We start from the raw sequence: 22,631 nt of genomic DNA, 5'->3' as shown, positions 1-22,631 counted from the left end.
ATATTTTATATATATTGGTATGACACTAACAGTACACAGAACAAAACATGCTAGTACACATTGTGCATGGAAAACAACATGACACTGAACTATATCAATGGAAGACACATAAAACAGGTTATACTGTCTGACAAAGCTGCACACCTCCATGCAACACAGGATTTAAAGGCGCCTGTCAGCAAAAAATGACTGTCCAAACCAAGCACAGGCTCTCAGCGCACTCCTAGAGTTGGAAACAGTTAAGTGCACCTTTCCACCTACTTGATTTTAATCGCCACACTTTCTGCCACACTTCAGTTAAATACCAAAAATAGACAATAAATTTTATTTTTCAAATATCATAAATATGTTGTATATTAAAAACAATTTATAGCTAAAGAAAACAGAGGCAATGAGCAAAACTATATAGGGAGATCTTCAAGTATATATTGGCTCACAAAAAATGCACAAATTTAAACATTTTACAATTAATGACTTAAGCTCCATAAATAAATATAATACTAAGATATCATAATCCTAAATCCTTAATAAATCATGGCCGTCCAGAAAATATATAAGTCCATGATATACTAACTCAATGGATAATAATCATTTAAAGTGCCAAGTGCCAATATATGCAAAAACGCAATCAGTAGAACTGTGCAAAAAAATGCAAGAAAGTGCTAAGATTATGTAAAAAATTTAATGAATCGAACAAAGTTGCATGAGATTTAATTGATATTTAACCATAAAGTGCAAAAAAAGTGTATTTGATGTGGTAAAAAAATCTAAAAGTGAAAAGTGAATATACTCATGAACGGTTTTAAAATTTTGCAAAAAAATATTGCAGTGTTGAAAATACCAAAACAGCTATTTATGGAGCTTAAGTCATTAATTGTAAAATTTTTAAATTTGTGCATTTTTTGTGAGTCAATATATACTTGAAGATCTCCCTATATTGTTTTGTTCATTGCCTCTGTTTTCTTTGGCTATAAATTGTTTTTAATATACAACATATTTATGATATTTGAAAAATAAAATTTATTGTCTATTTTTGGTGTCTATGCTCCTTTTTTCTTGCTTATTTAATTATCTTTGAGCTTATTATCTTTGTACTGTGGGAATTTTTGTTTTAATACACTTCAGTTAAAGCAGTTTCCAGCTTCAGTGAATAAGTCTTACTCTTTGTAAATTGAAAAAATATTCACTTATGCTAATATCTGTGCATTGATTCAAGAACAATTTTCAAGAACTGGCGTCTACCAGTAAATGTAATGCTTCAAGTTGTACTTCCAGGGAATGTATAAGATATACACACTTGGAAAAGTTTAGTTACCTTAAAGGGGTTCGCCAGGAATAGACAAATAAACTAAAGGAAATGTCATTATAAATAAATTCCTAGATACTTTTAGTTAGCAAATCACGATTGTTTTGTTTCGGAAGATAACCACAATAGAACTAAAATGGCTGCCACCTTGTTTCACTGAGAGAAATGTTTCCTAGAATGTTAGGACAGGATCCTGTGAGCATGTGCAGTAGGACAGGATCCTGTGAGCATGTGCAGTAGATCACAAGGCTGTTACCATGTGCAGTAGGACAGGATCCTGTGAGCATGTGCAGTTGATCACAAGCCTGTTGCCATGTGCAGTAGGACAGGAGCCCGTGAGCATGTGCAGTAGGACAGTATCCTGTGAAGTAGGACATGAGCCTGTTTCCATGTGCAGTAGGACAGGAGCCTGTGAGTATATGCAGTAGGACAGGATCCTGGAAGCATGTGCAGTAGGACAGGAGCCTGTGAGCATATGCAGTAGGACAGGATACTGTGAGAATATGCAGTAGGACAGGATCCTGTGAGCATATGCAGTAGGACAGGAGCCTGTGAGCATATGCAATAGGACAGGATCCTGTGAGTATACGCAGTAGGACAGGAGCCTGTGAGCATACGCAGTAGGACAGGATCCTGTGAGTATACGCAGTAGGACAGGAGCCTGTAAGCATACGCGGTAGGACAGGAGCCTGTGAGCATATGCAGTAGGACAGGATCCTGCGAGCATATGCAGTAGGACAGGAGCCTGTGAGCATATGCAATAGGACAGGATCCTGTGAGCATACGCAGTAGGACAGGAGCCTGTGAGCATACGTAGTAGGACAGGATCCTGTGAGTATACGCAGTAGGACAGGAGCCTGTAAGCATATGCAGTAGGACACGAGCCTGGGAGCATGTGCAGTAGGACAGGATCCCGCAAGCATGTGCAGTAGGACAGGATCCCGCAAGCATGTGCAGTAGGACAGGATCCCGCAAGCATGTGCAGTAGGACAGGATCCCGCAAGCATATGCAGTAGGACAGGATCCTGCGAGCATATGCAGTAGGACAGGATCCCGCGAGCATATGCAGTAGGATAGGAGCCTGTTACCATGTGTAGTAGTAGTACAGAAGCCTGTGAACATGTACGAAGCTCTGCCCTCCTTATTATGTAGGAACATGTGCTACACTAATAATGGCAATACCTGAGGTGCTGAGGCAAGAAGAGGCCACCCAAACTTCTGTGTGACCTCTTTCTGAATAACATTATAAGTATAAGGTGACGGCCATTTTAATTCTATAGAGCAGGGGTAGGGAATCTTTTTTCTGCCAAGGGCCATTTGGATATTTATATCATCCTTCGGGGGCCGTACAAACTCCGCCCACAAAGTACATCCTGACTCTGGCACTGGTTTCATGACTTAATCTTTCATTTCATGCCCTTCAATGTTCAGTAGTGAACACTGCGTGTGTGTGCTAACAGAGCAAGAAGAAATTAATGAGCTTGTGGCAATCAAAATACAGCTCCCTGCCCAAGAATGCAGTCCCTGAGAATCTGCTCAGGGGCCTGATAAAAGATCATTGAGGGCCGTAAATGGCCCTGAGGTTCCCCACCCCTGCTATAGTGATACCTCTCTAGACGAAACAATTGTAATTTGCTAATTAAATTTATTTAGGAATTTATTTATAGTGACATTACTTTCAGTTACTTGTTTTATTCCTGGATAACCCCTTTGACAGTATTGCTATCACAGATCTCTCTGGTAATGAGCTGTATACAGGGTGATCACATGGAGAGGATAGATTTTTTTTCTTTCCTCCCCTTGAAGTAAACAAAGAATGATTCCATTCAGTGCATGAGCAGCGATCTAGAAAACTGTGATGAATTGATGCACAAAACATAATATAAAGGTATAAAAATGCAGTTTATTTGCTGCAACCAGAAAATGCCTTTAAACACAAACAATATTTCCAGCCTCCAGTAAATAATGGCTACTGATGTACGTGCCATGCAGAGGGTGGTAAGAGCAGGAGAGCCAACAAGCCATTGTTCTTGTAAATTTGACCTGTATGGTATATAGCCTGCAATAACTGTTCTGGCCACATGGTGGAAAGCCATGCCCACTGCAATGTATAGGGTCTTAACCCAGGGCCTAAAGTCACACTCATTAGTACTAGCTACAGAGGTATGCTTAATCTTCCATATTAATGACTAGTACCTAAATCTATATTTAAATAACATGCTTGTAAATTTGGCCTTTACCCCCTCCCCCTCAGTAATATGATCTCACAGTTTATATAGATGGGCATTATTACATCTCCTTCTCTCTAGTGGACAGGGTATTTTTTATATTATGCATTTATGCAGCAGGTAAAGCTTTGCAGATGCAGTTAGTACATACCATTGTCCTGGAACTAAGCAGAGGGGAAGCAAGGCAGGCATTTGGAAACAGGAGGGATGGAGGAGAGAAGCAAGCGATAGAAACTAGACTTACTAAAAGCAAAGTCAACAACACTGAATACAACAGAAACAACAATGTATGCACATGTATATACAGTACTAAGGCTGCACCATCTTGTCCCTCAAGAAATGATATATGTGTCTGTACATACAATTTATATTTTACAGGTAATATAATGCAATAGTAAATAATGACCAGTTCAATGCTGGTGTTTAAGAAGAAACAAAAAAAATAATAATGAATTTAGACTCCTCTTACTGTAAGCAACAATAATGAATGACAACAAAAACTGTAATATACTAAGAAAAAAAAAAAAAAAAGTGTCCCCTTAAGGGAATGTGTCATCAGAAAATGACCTAATGTATACATATATACTCCTCAACATTGAAATTGGAACACCAAGAAGGATGATTTGAAAAATCATGGAAATTACAGGTTGTTATTATTATTATTTATTTATATAGCGCCATTAATTACATGGTGCTGTACATGAAAAGGGGTTACATACAAAGTTATAGATATCGTTAACAGTAAGCTTAAATTTACAATGACAGACTGGTACAGAGAGGAGAGGACCTTGTCCTTGCGGACTTGCATTCTATGGGATAGTGGGGAAGAGACAGAAGGTCGGGGGTGCAGCAGCTCTAGTGGTTTTGAGGCGGCAGCTCAGGCGGTGGTGAGGCGGCAGAATGGTTATTACAGGCTGTAAGCTTTCCTGAAAAGATGGGTTTTCAGGTTCCGTTTGAAGGATCCGAAGGTGGTGGATAATCGGACGTGTTGAGGCATGGAATTCCAGAGGATAGGGGATATTCGGGAGAAATCTTGGAGGCGGTTGTGTGAGGAACGAATAAGTGTGGAGGAGAGTAGGAGGTCTTGGGAGGATCGGAGATTACGTGAGGAAAGATATTGAGAGAGGGGATAGGTTGTGGATGGCTTTGTAGGTCAGTGTTGGTTTGAACTGGATGCGTTGGTGAATTGGGAGCCAGTGGAGGGATTTGCAGAGGGGAGAGACAGGGGAGTAGCGAGGAAAGAGGTGGATTAGTCAGGCAGCAGAGTTGAGGACAGACTGGAGTGGTGTAAGAGAGTTAGCAGGGAGGCCACAGAGGAGAGCGTTGCAGTAGTCAAGGCGGTAGATAATGAGGGCATGTACAAGAGTTTTAGTAGATTGAGGGCTGAGGAAGGGACGGATTCTGGAAATATTTTTGAGTTGAAGGCGACAGGAGATGGCAAGAGTTTGGACGTGTGGTTTGAAGGACAGGGCAGAGTCGAGAGTTACAGGTTCTATAGACATATTAATAAAATACAAGTGATAAAATTGCAAATGAGCAACATCTGGACTGATGTTGTCATGTTGAAAAATGGCTTCTGGGACACTATGGAGAGTTGGCTGTACCATTGGTTTCACAACCAAATCAATGTAATGCCGAGCTGTTAGTGCATCTTAAATGAACACTAGAGATGTCCAGCTACCATAAATGATGTCACCGTATTCGATAATCCCGGGATCAGGACTGCTATGATATTCCCTTGTAAGACTTCTTTATGGCGTAGTCTATGTAGTCACCAGACCAATCTCTGCCCATCATTGTTAGACCTCCAATTCCAGCCTCCAGTGATGCACTATTATGACCTTTGAGAGTGGTGGCATGAAGATAATGGAACAACAGTAGCTGGAAGTCTGATTCATAGCCTAATGTTGTGCAAATGCTTTCAGCCAGTTTGTAGAGACACTGGCGCTTTAGACTTGGTATGTAATGCCCAATTTCAATAGCCGCATAAAATGGATAACTAGACGCCATTCTTCTAATATGATAATCCATCCATGCAAAGGTTCGCCTCTTGATGTCATTCTAGTTCATCATTCTTCCAAATACTGGTACGCATAACGTTGAACAATGCTGACATCTCTCAGGTCTACCTGTGTTGTGATCGTCCTTGTGTAATAAACCAATGCCCCTCAGTTCAAGGATTTTTGACCCTCTTACTTTCTGACAAGTGTGAATAAATGGCACGGTGAAGAACAGTAGGCATCACGCAATCATCCCACAAGACTTAATCCAGTTTTTGAGATTTCATGTGGCTTAAAAAGATTGATTTTAATCGGGGTTTTGTGCACCTCCCACATGTCATAGATTAGGTGGAGTTCGGTGCATGAAAATGTCATCATCAGATCTTAGCGACCCCTGCTACCTCCTCAGTTTTCATAGTCTAATAGTTTGTTCTTTTTGGTTATTGAATTTCAATGTTGAGGAGTGTTTATACAGTATATATCCTGAAATCTTGCAATTTTCACACAGCCACTAAGCCTAATACTAGATTCATAATTCATATTTTGTACAAATGACTTTTGAGAAGTCTCATAATCATCACAGGCACAAATGTTTTGAGAGGTAAAACCCCTATAGACCATATGTAACATGGGATCCGCCATGAAAAACAGGTCATTACTACAACTCACTTTACCTTTACAATGACCCTTGCTCAGATTAGAGAGAGACCAAAAATAATTCTATAAGTCTTGGCTGCTAAAATAATCATGAAGTCTAGTTTTAGACTTAGTGGCAGGTTTTACAAATTGCTACATTTCTGAACATTTGTTTTTACATAAGCAAAATCTGATTTTTTTTTTTTTAAATACATTTAACTTAAAAACCTTATTTAAACAAATGGTCACTTTCTGATTACACATTGCCTTTAACCATTTGCTTACCCATGTGTAGTAAAAGTACTTTATGTAATCTTTTACCTTAGAGAACTGATAGACATTTCTCTGATATGAGTTAAATTGTGTTTTGGTTGTCATTTGGTTCAGTCATTCAAAAAAATTCACTCTCACTTTTTTACGCCATTTTTACTCTACTTTTTCAATAATGAAATGAGCCATATTGTAATAAAATATAAAAAATATTTAACTGGTGGTCTGCAGCTAGAGAATTAAGACTCCCTTTTCTGTTCAGCCCTATGCATTTAAAACAGATGAGATTCTATAAAGCGCTACTAAACTTTTTTTTAATTTAATTATTAGTCAGCCTTTGAAAGCTTACAGTATATTACAAAAATTCATAAGCATAAGCAATAACTACAAAAAAGTGAAATGAACTTTAAATACATTTTGGAAAAAAATAATCTAATAATGAATGAATACAAGTTGTGACCTAACTTCCTTGACTATCACAGCTGAGCATTAAAGAATAAGAGAACATCCAAGAGATAATATAACGATTATCTGTCCAGTATGCATAAACTCAATGCAACTAAAGAATTGTTAGGTGGTTAGCAGAAATCCTTTTCAGAAACATTTGTGAAGACTGCAGCGCTGTAAGACAATTTAAACTTTCCCCAGCAAGAATTGAAGCGCAGTGTGAAAAAATAAGCTGAGATAAGGGGCAGGCAGAATATTTCTTATAAGATTGTAGTACAATATAGCTGTATACCAAGCCTCTGCTTCCTTCTCATCGTCACTGGTCCAATATTAATGCAAGAAATGGAGGTAAGAAGTTCCTTGTTACAAGTCAAACTCAAACTGTGAAATAAATGTAGATAATATTATCGCAAAGATTTTTTACTTGTATTTTATTTCTCCTTAAAGGGAATCTGTCACTTTATTTTTGGCATACAAGATGTGGCCACAGCCATCAGGGGCTTATCTACAGCATTACAGAATGCTGTAGATAAGCCCCTGATGTAACCTGAAAGATAAGAAAAATGAGTGTGATTATACTCACCGGGGGGAGTGGTCCGGTGCGGTGGGTTCGCGGTCCGGAGCCTCCCATTTTCTAGCGATGACGTCCTCCTTCTTACTTCTGTCACGGCTCTGGCGCAGGCGTACTTTATCTGCCCTGTTGAGGGCAGAGTAAAGTACTGCAGTGCGCAGGCGCCAGACCTCTCTGACCTTTCCCGGCGCCTGCGCACTGCAGTACTTTACTCTTCCCTCAACAAGGCAGATAAAGTACGCTTGCGCAGGAGCCGCGGAAGAAGTAAGAAGGAGGATGTCATCGCATGAAGATGGGAGGGGCTGGACCGGACCCCCGGGTGAGTATAATCTAACTCATTTTTCTTATCTTTCAGGTTACATCAGGGACTTATCTACAGCATTACAGAATGCTGTAGATAAGCCCCTGATGGTGGTGGCCGCATCTCATAGGCCAAAAATGAGGTGACAGATTCCATTTAAAGGGGCTTTCAAGCTTCAAGTAAATTAAATATAATCATTGTATTAGGAGAATCAAGTTTTTAATATACTCCTCAATTTGTAACTCTTTGTTTCCCCCTTTGCAAGCAAGAACCTTAAAATCAGCAGCATAAACTGCAATCCTGTTGTGATACCTTTGCTACAGTATAGTCACTGGAGCGTAGTGCATTTAGTCTTAGCTGAGACATTTGTTTAGAGGGGTTGCGTGATCCGAAAAATGTTATATCTAATATCCCACCTTGGCTAAACAAGCATTTTCTTAATTTACATTTATATAAAAAAATGAAGACATTGCTTCTGGTCATATCACTTCCTGTTCTCAGATGCCATCTACTTTGGATAAAATTCCACTCAACATACAGTATGTTGTCAGAGCCAATATCATGCTTAGGCCTCATTCACACGTCCGTGTTTCACACACGCGTTTTTTTTTTTCACAGATACAGCACGTATTCATTATAATCTATGATGCCATTCACATGTCCATGTATTTTGACGGATCGTGTGTCCATGCAAAAGTCATGGAGACATGTCCGTTTTTTTATGGTATCATAGATGAAAAGAGCCAAGATAAGTCTATGGATCTGGAAAAAACAGGTACAGCACATGGATGGCATCAGTGTACAGTCTGTGTGCTGTCTGTATTTAATATTGCAAAGGTTATGAGAAGGTTTATCATTTATTTATCCATCCATAAAAAACACTGATGACACACTGATGGTAAAAACGGACACAAGGACCAAACACTAATGACACACTGATCCAAAACACCGATGATACCAGTACCATTTTTTTAACGTACATGTTTAAACACAGTTGTGTGAATGAGGCCTTGAAGGGCTTTCCATAATGAACAAAGAACATTTTAATTATTAGATCTGGCAATAATAATAATAATAAGTTTCACAATTGGATGTGTTCACAAAAAATGTTCCTGTGCTGAGATAATCTTATAAATGTGCCCCTGCTATGTACTATGTAATGGCAGTGTCTGACCGTTCAGGCACATGGTTTGATCATACCACATCTCCTGGCCCTGGGAGGACACAAAAGAGAGTATACAGACAGGACAGCACAGGATCACAGCTGATTATTTTTGGGAGGTAAAATATTTCCCTGCCTGTTTTTAACTAATGTTTTACCTCACAGAATCAGCTGTGATCCCGTGCTGTAATGTCTATATACTCTTTGCTTCCTCCCCTGCCTAGGAGATGTGGCATGATCAGACCATGTCCCTGCAAGGTCAGCCACGGCCATTGCACAGTACACAGCAGGGGCACATACTGTATATAAGATTATCTCAGCATAGGAACATTTTATTTAATCACAACCAAATGTGAAACTTATTATTATTCAAAAATCTATTGATTAAAATGTTAATTAAAATTAACTTTGCTCATGGGAAAACCGCTTTAAGGGCCAGTCTGAATAACAGTTGTACTGAAAATTCACAGGTGAATTATTTTGGTGCATTGGAGCATATTCAGTACGACTCTAACATAGACCAGACACTAAGCAGGATGTGATCTAACCAGAAGAGATATTTATAAAAGGGTACTTTTATTATAATAAATGTTTGGCCAAGATGGTAAATTTGGGGATTTAATTTTGAAACAAAAGTTTCCATTTCTCAGCTGGTCTGCACAGGTCATAAGCCTGATTTAGGTGAAAAACTAGAAAGGTTAAGAAATCTAAAATTACACCAAATTTGTGCAAACATTTGTTTTCCATACTAATCAAGAAAACAGGTGACATGAAGTAGATGTGATCAAGTATATAGACACATTTATGACAATAATAAAATAGTGTCGCAAAGTTCAGCTGCTTATACTATAGAAGACACTCAAACAGTCAAACAAATTGCTCCAAATCTATTCATTTAACTTTCAAAAAATTTTACCATATATCCTCAAATTTATTAGTGCAATATACACCATTAACTCATGCTGGCCAATGTTTTCATTCACTGACAGCAAACAGAAATTTTGTTGCTAGATAATTGAAATGGAAAGTATATTGAATTGTGGGGCAGAACTTTACACTGTACAATGATTACATTTTGTTATCACATGGGGGCGTGGCCTGAACTTCTGCCATGTAAGCAGCAGGAGTTTATAGCTCCAGTGAGGACTTCACCAAAAGCAACTTTAAAGCTACAAGAGGCCAATCTTTTTGCTCCTGATGACCACAGGAATGCTTTGTGATCACTTTGGGCACCTTTTCAGTCGATTTTAGGACTTATAAACAGAAGAAATCTGAAGTTTCCTCACATCAGAATCTGGGCCTAGTGAAAGTACATATAGGAAGTGGGATTCCACATAAAGAAACTAGCCCCAAGAGGAACCTAAAATCAATCTTCACAACCCTTTCAACCTATCAAGAGGCGCAAGACAAAGTAGTTGCTGATTATAAGGTATAGATCCCAATGCAGCTTAGACGCGTCGGATCGCAGGAGAGATCCCAAACACAATTGAGACTCTGTTGGATCGCAGGAGAGATTCCAAACGCATTTGAGACGCTGTCGGATCACAGGAGAGATTCCAAGCGCAACTAAGACGCCGTTGGATCTCAGGAGTGTTTCACTCCGCAAATGAGACGTCGCTGAAATTGCCTAAGCTAAGATAACCTGCACGATAACAAAATGAGCACACCTAACAGGAAAACTAATACTAAGGCTACTTTCACACTTGCTTTTTTTTGCAGCGCGTTTTTCCCGCAAAAAAACGCATTGAAAAAACGCATACAAATGCTGCGTTTTTTTCAAGCATTTTTATGAGCATGCATGAAAAAAACGCAGTTTTTATGCATTTGTATGCGTTTTTAGTGCGTTTTTACCGCGTTTGCGTTTTTTCCAACATTAGGTGGCCCCTCACACTAACCCAAACCATGACTTTACTAACCCTAACCCTGATCCTAACCCTTAACCAAACCATGCCCTGATCCTAACCCTAACCCTGACCCTAACCCTAACCCTTAACCAAACCATACTAACCCAAACCCTAACCCTAAACCCCCTTAACTAACCCTAACCCAAACCCCTAAATTCCATTGTCTAACTAATGGTAAAAAAAAAAACGCATGTGCAAAAAAACGCATACATAAGCATGCCAATGCGCACATATGCACACCCATAGACTTCTAATGGGTGTCTTGCTGTAAAAAAATGCATTGCGCGCGCATGCATTTTTTTGAGGCAAGTCGGACGCCCAAAAAATGCAACAGGATGCATTTTGCCCGAGCGCATACCGCAAAAAAACGCATGCGCGGAAAAACGCATACAAACGCATGTGTATGCGCACATAAGCACATCCCATGCAAAATATAGGAAAAAAAACGCATGCGTTTTTTAGCGCTAAAATCCAGCGGAAAAAAACGCAAGTGTGAAACCAGCCTAAGTCCTACCAATACAGACATTCAAAATCCATAGAAGACCTTTCCAATTTGCTGAGTCCAGTTAGATGTAGGTCACCACTGAGACCAGACAAAAAAGAACGCAAGTGGACCAACCAACGCCCACAATACAATAAAGGGGTAAAGAGGGGCCTAAGAAAACTGTTTCACCCTCAAAAATTCCTACCTTTGCATCCACCCTAAAGGGAAATAATAGAGAAATACAAAAACCAACCAATGGAGATGACATGGATACTACAAAGTCTCTCAAAAGATCCAAAATGGAAAAAAGAAAAGAGAAAGATGCACAAACCCTTCGTATTAGTGACTCTGATGAGTCCTCGGAAGATTACTCTCCTAATCAAAACCCCAAGAAACAGGCAGCAAAAAAACACCATGGAGAACCCACTCAAGAAATTTTGACTCTTTTTCACCCCCAGACTTGAAATCCCACCTCACATCTAATACAGTGATCACTGAAGGTTTCCTTGCTAGCTTGTTTTTGACTTTCAATGAGTTGGTAAGAATTGGATTCGAAAAACATGATAGAACTCTGAAAGAAACCTGTGCGGCTATAAACCAAAGAATGGCAAAAATAGAAGACAGGCTTTCTAAGGCTGAAAAAGACAACTCTTTCTCCTCCAAGCAGAGCTCTTGTCTCCAGGCCGAGATACTGATGTTGAAAAATAAAATCACGGACCTGGAAGACAGAAGCAGAAGAAGTAACCTCAAAATTAGAGGAATTCCTGAATCTGTGACACTGGAAGAACTCCCTAAATTCACAAAAGATTTATTCAAGAAACTGGTTCCAAATTTGATGGATCTTGACCTTAAATTAGATAGAATTGTTCACCTCTTACAGCAGATTGGACTACTTTCTGGGTGATAGCTCACTTATTATGGATTGCTCAGATTCAAAAATTGGACTTATAGCTTGGTCGGACCACGCCCCCATATACCTGACAGTTCAGGAGCAAAACCGCGCGCCTGTTTTTGCCCGGTGGCGCATGAATGACTCCCTCCTAGCCTGTAGACAAATCTCTGAGGAGTTGCAGGCCGACCTCGCAGAGTTTTTTAACTTTAATGATAACAAGGAGGTGACAGAGGAAACGCTTTGGTCTGCACACAAGGCCTATATTAGGGGGTCGTTCATCAAAATTGCCACTAGGGAGAGAAGGAGGCGTCAGGCAACTTACAAAGCTCTACTGTCCCACAAAGTACTTTTGGAAGCCCACAATAAATCTGCCCCAAACTTGTCGACATCTGACGAACTCAGGAAACTAAGAACACAGCTCCGCCAGGTGTTGATGGCAGACTATGAGAAAAACTTAAGATCCCTCAAACAGCGGTACTATGTGATGGGTGACAGGGTGGGTGCCTTACTAGCCAGGAGGGTTAAAAAACGAGAAATGCAAAATAAAATTGAATACCTCGTGACGGGTTCTAATGCCACAATACGCAACCCAACGGAAATAGCCAACGCATTCGCTGACTTTTACCAGTCTCTCTACAACCTTAAAAATGACCCCACTGCCCCAAAGCCTACCCAAACGGCAATTAATTCCTTCTTAAACAATATTAATCTTCCTCGGTTATCTGCAGTACAGCTGGAGCAACTAAATTCCCCTTTTTCTCTGGAAGAGGTTCGCCAGGCGGTGACCACAGCCAAAAGAAATTCAGCTCCAGGCCCAGACAGCCTCACTAACTCCTATTATAGGCAATTCACTGAAACCCTGTCTCCTTTCCTCCTGAGACTTTTCTCCTCTTGGCGAGCCACAGCAGATATTTCACCAAATAATCTAGAGGCCATTATAACTACCCTGCCAAAACCAGGAAAACCCCCTATTTCACCAGGAAACTTCAGGCCAATATCCCTCCTAAACTGCGACTTAAAATTGTACGCCAAAATAATCTCAGCTAGAATACATAAAGTTCTTCCATCACTGATTTCCCCGGATCAAGTGGGGTTTGTGGCGGGGAGGCAGGCGAAAGATGGGACGAGACGTATGCTGGATCTGATTGCGGTGGCTGAGGGGAGGAAAATCCCCAGTGTATTCCTGTCCCTGGACGCAGAGAAGGCGTTCGACAGGGTGCACTGGGGATATCTGAAATCTGTTCTGGCCAAGTTTGGTTTCAAAGGCCCGAAACTTAATGCCATAATGGCGCTGTACTCTAACCCTAACGCCAAAGTTCTGGCATCCGGATTTATATCTCGGAGTTTTGAATTAACCAATGGGACACGCCAGGGGTGTCCGCTCTCCCCTATCATCTATGCCCTTGCTATAGAGCCTCTGGCGCAGACTATCCGTGAATGCCCTCGGATCTCGGGGATTCGAGTGGGGAGTATAAATCATGTGGTCAGTCTATATGCAGATGACGTGATTTTATCTTGCACTAATGTAGAGGTGTCCCTACAACACGTAATGGAGATCCTGTCCTCCTTCGCTCAAGTCTCGTATTACAAGCTTAATATTACCAAGTCCTTAATTTTTCCGCTCTTCTTGCCAGCCTCTACCAGAGCCACTCTTTCTCATCTTTACCCTTTCAAATGGGAAGACGAGGGAATCCCCTACCTGGGTATTATACTGGCCCCGCTACACTCCGTGATCCGGAAAAATCTGCTGACCCTGCACACCTCATTGGATAAAGAACTTACTCGCCTTTCTCTTCTCCCGCTCTCTTGGGTGGCGAGAATGCAGACTTTTAAAATGATCTGTCTCCCAAAAATTATCTACTTACTTCGGTGCCTGCCCCTAACAATTCCGCAACGGTATCTCACCAAAATTCATTCGCTAATGAGTAAATTTATATGGGCTGGGAAAAAACCTAGAATAGCCCTGAGATGTATGCATGCCCCGTTCAGTGGTGGAGGAATGGGTATTCCTAATATTCTAACATATCACAGAGCTGCTATCCTGGAACCGGCTTGAGATTGGTGGAAGAATGATTCAGACTTGAGATGGTTACAGATTGAGTACACCTGGGCACAGGCCCACTCCCCTAAACAATTCATAGACTCCCTGCTCCTAACCCCTTCGCCCCCCGGCGATCTTCTACCCACCACAGCAGCTCTAAAGAAAGTTTGGTCCTTATGGAGCAAGACAGTGTCACAGGCTCTAGGTCCCAGCCTTCCCCTTAGATCGCTGGAAGCCTTCATTCCGAATTTGAATCTTGCCGCCTGGACACGTGGAGGTCCAATTACCCTAGCAGATCTCTATAGAGAAGGCGTCCTACTCCCGTACTCAGAAATGTGTGTTAAATTTAACCTCCCCCGACACAGTTTATTCCAGTTTTTTCAAATACGTCACTTCCTTCAGTCCGCTCCTCACCTACCGGTTCCCACAACAGCCGACCACGCCGCAATTAAAAAATTCTTTCAAAATAGCAAAATCAAAGGCCTTTCATACATCCATAACCTGCTAAACTCCCCGGAACCGGACAAACAATTGCCGTATATGCTCAAATGGGAAAAAGATCTAGCCTCTCAGCTTCCGTCGCAAGAATGGTTCGCGGCCTCAAAATGGATCCACAAATTCTCTTCATGTCTCAATCACATAGAGCATTTAAAAAAGGTTCATCTGCGGTGGTACAACTCCCCTACTAAACTGGCTTCTTTTTCCCCACATATGTCACCTTTGTGCTGGAGGGGATGCAACCACAGGGGCACCTTGTGTCATATGTGGTGGTTTTGCCCTAAGTTATCTAACTTCTGGCAGGAGGTGTTCAATCTAATCCATGAGGTTACTAGTCTCCGTCTTTCCCCAAACCCAACCTTAGCGGTGCTACACATTGGCCTAGATGGGATCCCGGATCTTTTAAAAAATATCATTTCTCACACTCTCATAGCCGGCAGGTACTGTGTGGCATACAAGTGGAGGTCGGTGAGCCCCCCTACAAAAACAGAACTAATTGAGAGGACCAACCTACACTGGCTATACGAAACCAACTTGACCCCCAATCTAGAGAAGAAAACAGTGAGACTTAAACAATGGCATCCGTGGGCCACTTCCCTTTATGCAACGGCCCTCCCCCAGATACAGACACCTACACCATAAATAAATTGATTGTGCCTAAGAATGCCATGCATGTAGAGCTGCTTCCCCTTCCCCCTCCCCCCCCTCTCCCCGCTTCTATGTTCAAGTTGTTGTTGGAAGGGGTATTTAATGTCCCAGATTGATATTCTAATAATGGCTCGAGGTTATTCCACCTCTTGCTACTCATTGCTCCTGTTCTTGATGTTTTTGTATGAGAAGTTTGTATTTTTTCTGAAAACTCAATAAAAACCTTTATGATAAAAAAAAAATTAGATAGAATTCACAGACTTCATAAACCAAAAGGAGTGGCCCCAGAGAAACCTAGGGACACAATAATGAAGATCCATTTCTTCGGAACAAAGGAGAAAGTCCTCAGAGCAGCTAGAGAGAAGAGCTCCTTGCCTGATCCATATGGAAATTTAAAAATCTTTGCAGATTTTTCAAGGGCCACGATGGACTCCAGGAAAGAATTTAAGGACATTACATCTAAATTAAGAGAACGACGCATAATCTATAAATGGGGATTTACAACCAAACTAATCGTCAGATTCAAAGGTAAAGACAATCTAATCTTTACCCCGCAGGAGGGTCTCAGATTCCTAAGATTTCTGGACAATGAACCAGAATTTCAAGACCAAGACTGATGAGACAACAACCTTTGGTCTCAAAAACCCTGAAGTCTTTTCTCTGGTCCTATGCCATAAACTTATTTGGTAGGCCGACCTAGGTGAGACTTTGCCTTGCACAAAGTCCTCCAAGAAAACCGGTAGTTTATTTATAACTACAAAAGTCTAAGTTTGACTAGTTTCTATTTGTATTGTTTTCTGTTAACCTTTGTTTTGACTGTTTTATAGGATACTCATGAGAGTTCTTACTTATAATGTAAACGGACTGAATAGTACAAATAAGAGATCATGTATTTGGAGATAGATAAACCGTCTAAAACCTGATATAGTTTGTTTGCAGGAGGTGAAATTGGCTAAGGAGAAGCATCCAATGTTTCAACACAATAAATATCCACACGTATTCAAATCCCTCCACTCCTCTAGGAAGGAGTACTACCAATGGTGAGTGGCGACGTCCCATTTAAACTCACGGAGGAGATTGCAGATGAATTGGGCAGATTCCATATCCTCAAAGGTAGCATAAATAATAGAGTGTTTACCCTGGTCAATCTTTACACACCCAATAAGAATCCTATCACGTTTCTAAACAAACTGAACAAAAAAATTGAAAAAATTGGGTCTGGTGATTTGATTTTGGCAGGAGACTTCAACATAGTGCCAGACCCTCAGATGGACTCGTCATCTTTGGTCCGCCATAAAGCTCAGAATCTCAAAAACTGGCTAATAAACAATGAATACTTCGATATCTTCAGGTGTCTCAACACCTCCTCAATCGAATACTCACACTATTCTAACGCACATTTGACTTCGTCAAGAATAGATCTCATACTCTCCAATATCTTTACATTGAGTAAAGCAAAAAAAATTGAAATCCTACATAAATCTGTCTCTGATCACTGTCCAGTCCTGGTTGAGATAGCACTGGATTCTCCAATTAACTCCAATCCACTCTGGAAATGTAACCCCACGTTATTTAAAATCCAAGAGCATAAAAAAAGAATTAGATAAAACCCTAAATAATTACTTTGCTGAAAACACAAAGGAAGAGGTAAACAATTTTACTCTTTGGAATGCCCACAAGGCGGTTGTTAGGGGAGTCTTCATTCAGCTTGTGTCTAGGTTCAGGAGGAAAAAGAGAGCAAATTCAGAATTTACAAAAACAAATATATTTAAAGGAGAAAGAACAAAATGAATTACGAGTTCCCTCGAATGATATTCATTCGGAAATCTTGGACCTTAGACGCAGGCTGAGTGTGGAAATTCTACAGGAGGAAGATGCAATAATCAGAGCCTCTAGGGCTAAAATGTATACATCCATCAACAAACCCACCAAATACATGATGCTAAAGCTAAAAAAAAGAGCATATAAAAAAGAAAATTAATTATCTCGTATCCCACTCGGGTCAAAAAGTCGTTCACCCCAAAGACATTGTCAAGAACTTTGCAGAATTGTACTGTAATTTGTACAACCTAAATGAAAGATCTGATTCTCCCAAAATTGACATTTCAATGATAAACTCATTCATGGACAAAATCAATCTCCCCAAGGTTAACTCATCAGACTTAGAATTAATAAATGCGCCATTCTTTGAATTGGAAGTAACTAGTACCATTAACAAATTAAAAAATCATAAAGCCCCTGGCCCTGATGGACTATCCAATGATTACTACAAACAATTTTCCAAGGTCCTGTCACCTCATCTAGTTTCTGTATTCAATTTGGCCGCCCAACTAAATTCCTTCCCCAAAGAAATGCAAGAAGCGGTTATCACAATGATTACCAAAGCCAAAGGAGACCCAGGGAAAGCCCATAATTATCGCCCCATTTCCCTAATTAATAGCGATACCAAAATCTATGCCAAAATATTGGCAGATTGAATCAAAAAAATTACTCCCAATCTTTTATCAACTGATCAGATAGGATTCACGGAAGGCCGACAGGCATCCGATGGCACGAGGAGGGTGTTAAATTTAATTCATTTAAGCCAAAAAATGAAACTTCAAACAACTTTTTTAACATTGGATTCCGAAAAGGCCTTTGACAAAGTCAGCTGGCCATACCTACAGGCCACTCTGAATAAATTTGGTTTCGACAAAAAATCCATCTCTTCCATTTTCGCACTCTACTCAAATCCCACCACAAGAATTTTAGCTAACAACACTCTGTCGGACCCCTTCGGCATTACCAATGGTACCAGACAGGGGTGCCCCCTGTCCCCTATACTCTTTGTTTTGGCTATGGAGTCTTTTGCAGAAAGTATCAGGAAAAATGTAGAAATTAGAGGTATAGCATCTCAAAGTGCTGAACATAAAGTGGGCCTATATGCGGATGATCTGATATTTACTCTAACCGATCCCCAAAATTCATTCAAAACATTAATAAGAGAATTAGACAGATTCTAGGAAATATCCTATTTCAAAATAAACCCCGAAAAATCAAAATTCATGGCAATTAATATGAATGAGACAGAAATCTCCAAATTGAAGCAAATGTCCAAATTTAGTTTTGAAGACAACTGTATTGAATACCTTGGTATAATCATCGAACCATATCAATCGTCAGAACTAATCTGGACAAAATTTCAAAAACAATCGAATCAAATCTTGCTTATTTCTCCAAATTTGATTTATCTCTGTTTGGCAGAGTGATGACGATCAAAACATTTATCTTACCTAAACTGCTTTATGTCTTTAGGACACTTCCCATCAACATCCCTTTCCAAACGTTACAGAGATTGCAAAAACTGATGAATTCTTTTGTTTGGTGCAATAAGAAGGCCAGAATCTCATCTGACATTCTATGTAAACAAAAGCTTAATAGAGGAATGGGTCTGCCCAATCTTCAAGCCTACTATCATGCCTCACTCATTAAGTTGAGCAGATCCTGGTTTTATGAGGATAATATTCCAGCTTAGGTAGCCTTGGAGAACGAAGAAGGTTACATGGGTAATGCCAAAGATTCTTTCTTTAGACACATAATACATAAACCCAAAATTTGTTCGTCCCACCCTATCTTCAATGCCACCTTTGGCATGGAAACAACTGCTCAAGCCAACCAGACTTGAACTTAACAAAGCTGAACAAGTAAAAAAGGTTCCATTATCTTTTGTGTCAAAAATTTATAATATCCCACTCCTGCCCGGTTGGTCAGAAAAAGGATTAAAAATAGTAGGTGATGTGTTTACGAGCTCAGGGATTATGTTATATAGTGAGTTAAGACAAAAATTTGCTTTGGCTTACAGTGATCTAATACCCTTCCTTATGTTTAAGGAACATATCAAAAAATTAATGAATAACCATACAGTAAATTATTACAAATTAAGCCTGCTACTGGATAATATCCGTAATGACTCAATGTGGAGTCTGAACAACTTATACAAAACGTTTAATAAAGATACTGTTGCCAATAAAAATCAATATATGAGAAGGTGGGAAAATGAATTACATCTTAATTACTCTGTGGAACAATGGGACGTCGCTACAAAATACACTTATCATTCTACAATTTCTGCCACTTTGCAAGAGTCTTATTTCAAAATACTATGCAGATGGCATTACATGCCTACGAGACTCGCTCACATAAATAAAGACCACTCCCCGCTATGTTGGAGGGAATGTGGTCAAAAGGGTAATTTATACCATCTGTTCTGGAGTTGCCCTAGGGTAAAAGCCCTTTGGCTGGAGGCAACAAAGCACATCAACACATTTGAAAAAGATTTCGCTATCACTCCACAAAGAGCCTTGCTTTCCTTGGATATGGAGGATGTTTCGCCCACCACAAGGTATATCATAATTCATATTTTTCTAGTAATAAAAAACGAGATTGCCTTTTGGTGGAAAAAACAAACCTCACCTAAGTTTGCTAACATCTTAGAAAAAATCCACACCCACAATAACATAGAGTGGAGATTTGCTGTTAACAATAACGGAATAAACAAATATTCTAAAAAGTGGAAAGTGTGGAATGAGAAGTTCCAAACTGGTTAAACCTCCTAAATCTTTTGATAAAGTAATAGAATAGAATTGAAACCGATTACTTATTTCTAAGGATGTTATTTCTCTCCCCAACATGAAAAATGTTTGTATAAAACTTATATGTAGTTTTAATTTGCTTTTGACCAACAGGTCTGTTTGAAAAGTTTTGTAATGGTTTTCTAAGTTCTGTCCTCTTTTCCTCTCCCCATATCTCAACCTTCCCTCTCTTCCCCCCTTCCCCTTGTCTTTCCACCCAATTAAAATATTTAAAACCCTAATAAAACTATTTGAAAAACATTTTGTTATCACATTAAATCTAAAAAACACCCTGAAAACTAAACCCAGCATTTTGTCATTTTCCATGAGGTATCACATATGAGCATTTATTATAAACTATTAAAGAAACATGTGCTGGAAATGTTTGGCCATTTCTGATGTAAAATATAAAGTATCAGTGTGCAGCTTCAAAAAGTTGGAGGGTATGTGTCATTGGCAACCAGAAATTGAAGCTCGAGGGAAATAATTTGCATATTCCTGGTGCATTCTGAGAAGAGTGAAGAGTCGCTACGAATCTGAAATTTTTTGGGTGTAGCTGGATCAAACTGCTTGAAGGAAATCGTCAAACCAGGAATTGAAGCTCGAGGGAGATAATTTGCATATCCCTGGTGTGCGAATCTTTACGGTGATTCAACAGAAATTCATTTTGTTCAACATGGAGGAGATTTCTAGTATGGTGTGCTGTAATGTGTGCTTTATGTTTACAAATTTTCCAGAGGAAAAGACAACCTTTACATGCCAGAAATGCATGCTTGTGACTCTGTTAGAGGAAAAACTGCAAAGTCTTCAGGAGAGAATAGCTACACTGAAGCTCAACAAAGAACATGAGGATTTCCTTGACAGAGCAGAAGAATCTCTTCAGAATGTTGCAAGAGAAGAACTTTTCAGTGTTTTTGTAGAAGCTAATGACAGAGTAGAAATAACTATTCAGAATGTTTGAAGAGAAGCACCTTTCAATGTACCTACACAAGAATAGAATTGGAAGCATGTGACCAAAAAAAACAGAAGGATGAGGAGACAGTCCGTACTCATACCGCAGAAGAACCGCTACCAGGCTCTCACACAGGACAACTATGAAGCTGTACAACAAAAAAATGTTTTAACTACAAAGAACACTTCATTAAGCAATCAGAAGCCTATTGAGGGGAAAAAAAGAACTTTGGTGAAGAAGAAAAAGAGAGTGGTGGTCGTGGGGGATTCCCTACTGAGATGAACAGAAGCTGCTATCTACCGACTGGACATTACCTCACGAGAAGTGTGCCGTCTTCCAAGTGCCCAAATCAAAGAGGTGTATGATAGGGTATCAAAACTCTTCAGAGCTACAGATGACTACTAGTACACTCTGAGGAAGTAACTGGCAAAGTACTAGAGGGGAGATATGTAGCGCTGAGGTTGTTAGCTTCAATCATAAAAATCCTGGAAAAATCATCCAACACACTAAGTGATGAGAGGGGTTAATCAGCCATGTTTAGAGCTAGGATGATTTAACAGCTGTAGAGTGGGATGAGTCCAGAGGATAAATACTCAGCCTTCAAGAGCATTTGAGTGTGAGTCTGGAGGTGCAAGCTCTGGAGATGTGCTTTTGTATTAAGGAAAGCTGGACATATGGAGATTGCAGGTCTCATGGATTGAAATGTCCTTTGCTAAAGCACATGGAAGCTGGAATCTAAGCCAGGTGGGCTAACCAGCACTATTGTATTGACTTGTTACTTTATGTTTTACCTTTTGCCGGACAAAGGCTATATTTACGCATTCTGGTGACATGGTTTATGAGCATTGTAATAAACCAGGTGGACTTTAAATAGAAATGGTTCCTGTGTCTGCCTCTAAGAAGCCGAGTGAGTCAACTTACCACAACTCGTAGGAACAAATGATCTGGCAAAAAAGGATCTGGAAACTATATGTAGAGACTTTGAAGATCTAGGCAAGAAAGTGAAGAAACTAGGAGTGCAGGTCATCTTCTCATCCATCCTCCCAGTGGATGGACATGGATCAGGGAGACTGAACAGGATTCTACAGGTGAACAATTGGCTACATCGATCGTGCCGTGAGCAACGTTTTGGGTTTCTTGACCGTGGAGTGAACTACCTGTATGATGGACTCCTTTCTAGAGATAGGTTGCATCTTACAAAAACAGGAGAACACATATTTGGTAGACGGCTTTCTACACTTATCAGGAGAGCTGTAAACTAGAGCAATATGGAATGGGAAATATAAGGCAAAAATATGCAGCTAATGAATTCTTTTTAGAACCCTGTTATTAGTGAAAATAAAGAATGAAAACAACAAATTCTGAATGAAAGTAAAGGAGCAAGAGAAACCAACTATAAACTAAAATGTGTCTATACAAATGCAGAGAGCATGGGAAACAAATAAATAAAATAAATAAATAAATCTTTATTTTTATATAGCGCTAACATATTCCGCAGCGCTTTACAGTTTGCACACATTTTCATCACTGTCCCGGGTGGGGCTCACAATCTATATTCCCTATCAGTATGTCTTTGGAGTGTGGGAGGAAACCGGAGTGCCCGGAGGAAACCCACGCAAACACGGGGAGAACATACAAACTCCTTGCAGATGTTGTCCTTGGTGGGATAACAAGGAGAATT

The 22,631-nt window shown here is 40.0% G+C and overlaps 1 protein-coding gene across 3 annotated transcripts in view; it reads right to left on the bottom strand.

Annotated features, from left to right (window-relative positions):
- The window catches only part of DCLK2 (doublecortin like kinase 2), a 194,529-nt gene that overhangs the window by 1,334 nt on the left and 170,564 nt on the right, over nt 1-22,631 (bottom strand). The window contains exon 17 of one of the 3 annotated variants that reach the window (XR_012232380.1): nt 7,180-7,268. The exons of the other annotated variants lie outside the window; for them this stretch is intronic. The gene's annotated coding sequence lies outside the window, so the exon portion shown is untranslated. The remainder of the gene's footprint in view (nt 1-7,179; nt 7,269-22,631) is intronic. 3 annotated transcript variants of the gene reach the window in all.

Source organism: Dendrobates tinctorius, unplaced genomic scaffold (assembly GCF_039654945.1).
Source record: "Dendrobates tinctorius isolate UK_male_01 unplaced genomic scaffold, ASM3965494v1 ptg000008l, whole genome shotgun sequence".
NCBI lineage: Eukaryota > Metazoa > Chordata > Amphibia > Anura > Dendrobatidae > Dendrobates > Dendrobates tinctorius.
Note: the sequence above shows the minus strand (reverse complement) of the source record. Positions and strands in the feature narration are given on the sequence as shown.